Source organism: Pipra filicauda, unplaced genomic scaffold (assembly GCF_003945595.2).
Source record: "Pipra filicauda isolate LSUMZ 115617 unplaced genomic scaffold, ASM394559v2 scaffold2_size9829703_pilon, whole genome shotgun sequence".
Taxonomy (NCBI): domain Eukaryota; kingdom Metazoa; phylum Chordata; class Aves; order Passeriformes; family Pipridae; genus Pipra; species Pipra filicauda.
The window spans coordinates 8,665,972-8,671,971 of record NW_024104421.1 but is presented as its reverse complement, the minus strand read 5'-3'; positions in this window follow the sequence as shown (position 1 = coordinate 8,671,971).

The following is a 6,000-nucleotide window of genomic DNA, read 5'->3' as shown; positions in this document are numbered from 1 at the left end:
TTTGAGGTAAAAGAAATGGTAAACTCTAACAACTAACTTGTCTATGAGGGTTTTTTTTTAATATATGCTATTGGGTAAACGACTAGAAAAGTGAAGTATAAGGGGAAAAGTTATCAGTTAAAGTGAAAAATTAGGAATGTATTTTTGGCCCTGTTGCCATTCACATTTCCACTTATCTGCCACAGAAGCTTACAGAATCAAATAAACGCATAAAAATTAATTCCTATAAGAGAGACCTACAATAGAAGGATATCCAGATGCCTTCATTTTGAATTATCATTGAATTCAAAAAAAAGCACGAGACCTGACAGTTACACAACAGCCTTACATATGTCCTGTAAATGTCCTCCATGGAATTTCCCCAATCCACACCTATGTGATCTCAGTGAGTTTAGCTCACTCATGTTTTCTAGGATGTATCTGATAAAGGCAGATACAAAAGAAATGTAAAAGAAATTGAAATTAATCAAGAAGTGGAATCGTGAGTTTATAAGCTAAGGCCCCTGTTTGCCTGTTTTATGAACCATTTATTAAGCTGTTAGGCAGCTAAGTGTGTAATTCAGTCACACAAAAAATCTTGCATAAAGACAGGAGAGGCTCGATTTAAAGTGGCTTCTTTAAAGGTCACTTCAAAGATAGAGCAAGGGACCCAGTTCTAGAAAATATTCAGAGGTGATCTTAAACTCATGACTAATCAGACACATATTTTAACTAAAAATTGAGTATTTGCTTAATATGCCTGGACAAGCTGAGCTCCTGACTACTGCATAGTAAGAGGTAATACCCTGTATTATAGCTCCCCCAAAAGATGTCAAACACCTCACAGAAACAAATATAAATAGGATTCCAGAGAAGGCAGCCTGCAAGTTACATTGTTAACATGATGTCTAAAGGGAGAATGACAAACATTCCACATCAATCTTCAAATCAGATAGTATTTTTCACCTGTCTGACATGCTTTCCTCACTTAAAGCCAAGCTTTTAACGTTACCCATGCAAAATACATGTTGAGCAACTTTTAGATTCAGGGAATATAGCGACTACTCAGTTAAATTAAGTACAACAGCAGCATTACATATTTAATATGTACAGCCTAAGAGATCAAACTTTACTGCATTCTATGTCAGGGAGTTATAACAACATGGGGAATAAGGCTGATTCTAAATATATGTTGAAAAAGGTACATAAATGCAAATAATGACAGAAATAACCAGGTAGTTGTTATGTTTGCATGCCACTGTGTGTCTCATGTTGAACATTTGTTCAACCGTGTTAAATGAAATGCATGGCAAGCATTGTCCCTAAAAAACATCTTCTTTGATTGATCAGACACAGAAAATCTCACAGCTAAGGTATGGTTTGTGTTGGGAACTTTAGGTGAGGTGTAAGAAGGAAAAGAGCAGAAGATGCTGGGAAGTAAGACTGAGAGCTGGAGGTTATAGGAGACGGAAAGTGATTGCACAGACACTGGCTCTGAACTCCAGTGTGCTCAGTGGAGTTGTGGGGAGAGGTGCCAGAAAGAGATTTAACCAGGATTTGAGAAGAGAGGATTGGAACCTATTTGACAAGAAGATAAAAGTAAGGCTAAGATTCATTTGAGAATCTGCACTGATTTTGTGAGGCCTGACTGAAGAACGTAGGACTGGGGATCAGAAGCTTGGACCAATGTATCTTGGACAGAGGGGGCAAGAAGAATAGAAGCCAAAAAAAGTGGAAAGGGAAGACTGGATTTTGAAAGATAAGGGAAGGAGGGATCAAGCTTGTGGAATGGAGGGAGAAGGACCAATGTCCTCTTCCCACTCTCAAACTCCCAAGAGTACTATGGAGATCAAGATTTCACCTGGACTGGTAATGTTTCCCTGCTGCAGCAAATATTGGTGAAATTGTTCAGTGATGCAAGAGGATAGCAACTTGCTATTGCCACCAGCTGAGCAGTTAACTCAAATGGTGGAGATGCAAGTGGCAGTCCACAGGGATTTTTTTTAATGCCAGGCTTTTTCCAAATGTTACTTTTGTTAACTGAAGCATCTGAAAGCGGGGCATGGGGGAACCTCTTCCAAGAGAATATGGAAGTACTCTCAAGACAGAAAATATCAAATCAAAATGTAATCATCTCTCTTTCCTCCTCCCTGGGTGAATACTTGAACACTTTCCTCTGAAGGCCCCTATTTTTTAATGTGCATGGAATAAATCTTGCTCTAATAGTGAGCTGAGACTGCTCAGTAAATGAGACTGTCATTTGCAGAAACCCTGCTGCATCTGTTGCAGAAGTTATAAACTGTCTCATGAATAAGGAAGAGAGAGGATGCTCTCAAAATTAAAGCAGCTGAATGCTACCCTGGAGAAGTGGGTTTGGGTTCTGAGCCTGTCTCTACCACAGAGTTCCCAAATGATGCTAGGCAAGTCCCTTTGAAGAAATTTTCACAGGTGGTCACTTACTGTATGTTCCTCATTTCTCACTTGAGACCCCGGTACCAGATTTGCAGAAATGCTGAGCAGTACCAGGTGCAAGTGCAGTCACTGAGCACTGGTCTGGGCCCACAAACTGCCCACAAATGCTGAAATCTCTAAAACATGAGTTCTTAGGTATCTTAGAACAAATATACAAAATTAGTGGGTATTCTCTAATTTAATCTCATTGTGCCTTCATCCCTGTTAAGCAGGGACAAAAAAATTACCTTCACATCACAATGCACTTATAAATGTCTTAATCCTTATATATCATTCATATGTTGTAATGGAGCAAGCGTAACAAAAAAAAAAAAATCTATAAAGATGTTAACAATTCTCTCTTGAAAGTAACATCTGACCCTGTAGTGAATAAGGCTTGGGGATGCAATCAAGATTGAAATCTCACTGGCTAATTAGTCACTAAAAGAGCACTATCCCATGTATGCACTGAATGAAGGAAAGATCCTTGTAGCAGAAACAGCTGGTGGTCACGTCATAATAGTACCATAACACACTTACACAGTGAGGACAAATTAAAGTTGAACCAGTCAACTTAATTTTGTCATGTTGTAATTAACTTTTTACTGCTTTATTTGCAATCAGAGTATCCTTTTAAAGATTTCACTCGGTGCACAGACAGGAGGGTAATTTTTTTTTAACTAGTTTCTTCCTCTTTAAGAAAAAATCATGGACATCTAAGGGACTTCTTGATCCTTCCAGAGCTGCCTTAACAGCACAACGATATTTTTTCCAAAATGTTTTGAAGACTTTTGACTCTGATAAATGTATTCCTATAAAACAACATTTAAAACAGTGTAACTAGCGAAAAATCCCTTCTTTTCAATTCTCAGATTTTCAGTGTTCATCTCTAAAAATGACTAATATAACAAAATCTCAGATTAATTAGAGGTAAAAAAGCACATTTAACATACTTCAGAAAGTTCTGGGAAGGGGAATCTCTGGGAGTGTTTTCAGTTCAGAGTCAACAAATATACTGCTAGTGTTCCATTTGTGAAGTTGTCTGGGCTGAGTTTGTAAATAAATTTCCAGTAAATAAAGCTCCAATTAGAGCTTAAGTTGTGCCTGTGGATAAGAAGCCAGAGAGTTGGTACATCTGCTCTCCTCATTTCATGGTTTCATTAATGAAATGCTCTTCTAACACAAACATGACATAAAAATCTTGATATGTGTAATGCAAAACCAAACCATTTACATACTGATGAGGAAAGAGAGAAATCAGGTGTTTTATTTTTAATTAGCAAAATTAAAAGCAGAAAAAGAACGTCTGTATTTTCCTCTGTACATCGTTTCAGAGTAATCAGATTGTCTTTTACTCAGTACTGTTTACCTATAGTTAAATATTAAGCATCAGTGATAATAAATCCCACAAGTGGCTTGTCAGAGTTCTCTCTTTGCTATTTCAAAGCCTGACGAAAAAAACATTTGCTTGTGAAAATGACATAGACTGGTAATACCTTAGGAATTGAAAGGAACCAAATTAAAGGAAAATAAACCCAAAAGAACATCATCGGCTTTGATTAAAATAACCTTTTTTTGCAAGTATGGAATTCCCATGAGAATGCTAGGAAACAATGGTAAATCTACTTTTAGAAGACTTATATGATTCAGCATAATGTTTATTGCAAATAAGTTCCTCTTTTTTTAATAGAGCTTGAAACTTGCTAACATATAGTAGCACCATTCTTGCAGAACAAAAGCAGTATTTCCACACGGTACAGTTCAGCAGACACATTGTTTTTATTTTAAGACTTTTTTGGAGAAGTAAATGTAATTGTTAGACAAAAAATATACAGAATGCATTTTTATACAGAAATTATAAGGTACTACATAGTTGATTGCCCTTGTGTGGCAGAAGGAGTACGCAAGACTAAAAGCAGTTCAGCTGATAAACATGCTTGTTCTATGTCCATGTAGAACATTCTCTTTGCACAGATTAGCCACAGATAATCCATATTAGCCAACCTATCTTGCTAGTTGGAATGGGTACCTGGCAAAAAAAACCTCTTTCATGTGTCATCATCTAACAAAAGAACCAAAGGAGCAGCAGCAGACTTCTCTGAAACGATGCTTTTTTGTTGTTGTTGTTTTTGCATCAGCAGTAAACTGTGATATAGAGCATATTAGGTTTTGGTCCTACTGGAAGCACTTTTCTGCAGAATGCCCTTTATCTGATGAATATCTCTGAATAAACTCCCATTTCTCTGCTACACTTCCAGGTAAACTATAGCTGCTTGAATATAATGTGTAATTTAGCATCTATTTTATTTGTAAATCAAGACAGATGTTTAAGATACTATGAACATGTTAGTTATACATCTTAGTATACTATTGCAATAAGCTTTTGAAAGCACTGATTATTTCTTGCCTTTGATGAGATCCTTTGTTCCTTCTGTTTATCCCATCATGATAAGTAGCTGCTGCTGATCTCCAAATCATTTTCCTGTGACATTCCAGCTGATGTGTGACACAGTGCATGAACAATTGTGAATTTAGCTGATGAACACAGAAGAAAATAAACCCATAGAAGAAAAAGTGACAAGAAAACTTCAGAAATTGTCACTGAAATTAGGAAGCTTCAACGAAAAGTAGGGGCTAGCAACCGGAAAATAAAGCTGGAAGTTTCTGATTTCTTGCAGAAGCAATTTTGATTTTTTTTTTATTTGCTTGGGATGTTTCCCATATGCAGTTGACTGCCATCTTCAAACACTTTGGGCAGAATGCCTAAGAAACATACCCACTCATTTTGAAATCTAATGCTTTCTCCTAAGGCAACAATGATCCTGGTTTTTCCTTGGTGTGTTCAGAGACTACAGGTCTCACATTTTTTTTACAAAGTGCTGAAGAGCTTTCTGGGGCTCATTTTCTGAACTGGATATCTCAAAAATTAGATGCTTGTGATTGTGAGCGTCTAGACTTGCTGATCCATTTGATCCCTTCTGTCTCCTGTTCCAATCTGCCATCAAGCAGCAAGGATTTTTTGAGATACTGTACGCAGACATAGCATTTTTATTTCTAAGTATTGCATGTTGTCATAAACATATCTCTTCATACACCTGGTAGGGACTGAGCAGAGGTAAATCCTTATCAATGGAATTTCATATTTTGTCTAACGCAAGATGAAACACCGTATGATGAGGCCAACTTCTGTATTGTTGCTGATTGCAGTGAAAAATGAAATGTGACAGGGTTCAATGACTGTTCTGGTTCCTGACAATTTATTTTTTTTTTTTTAAATCCCAAGAAGTCTTGAAAAAAGTGCTGAGTTTTAGAGGGACTTTTTAACTGTTGGAACCGCTAATTTAAATGCACATATCCTAAGCAAATCACTGTAATAACAAAGAAAAGTGGTTTGGTGGCAACTCCTACCTTAAAGAAAATAACTAGCTGTCAACAGGTCACTCTCATCAGAAAGTGAAATGCTTAAAGGAAGAATTAACAGGCACATTCAGATTCAGTATGTTAAAACAGTGGATAATACAGACAATGGATAATGTGGTGGCAAATGCAGGCAAAACTGTTCTAAAACAA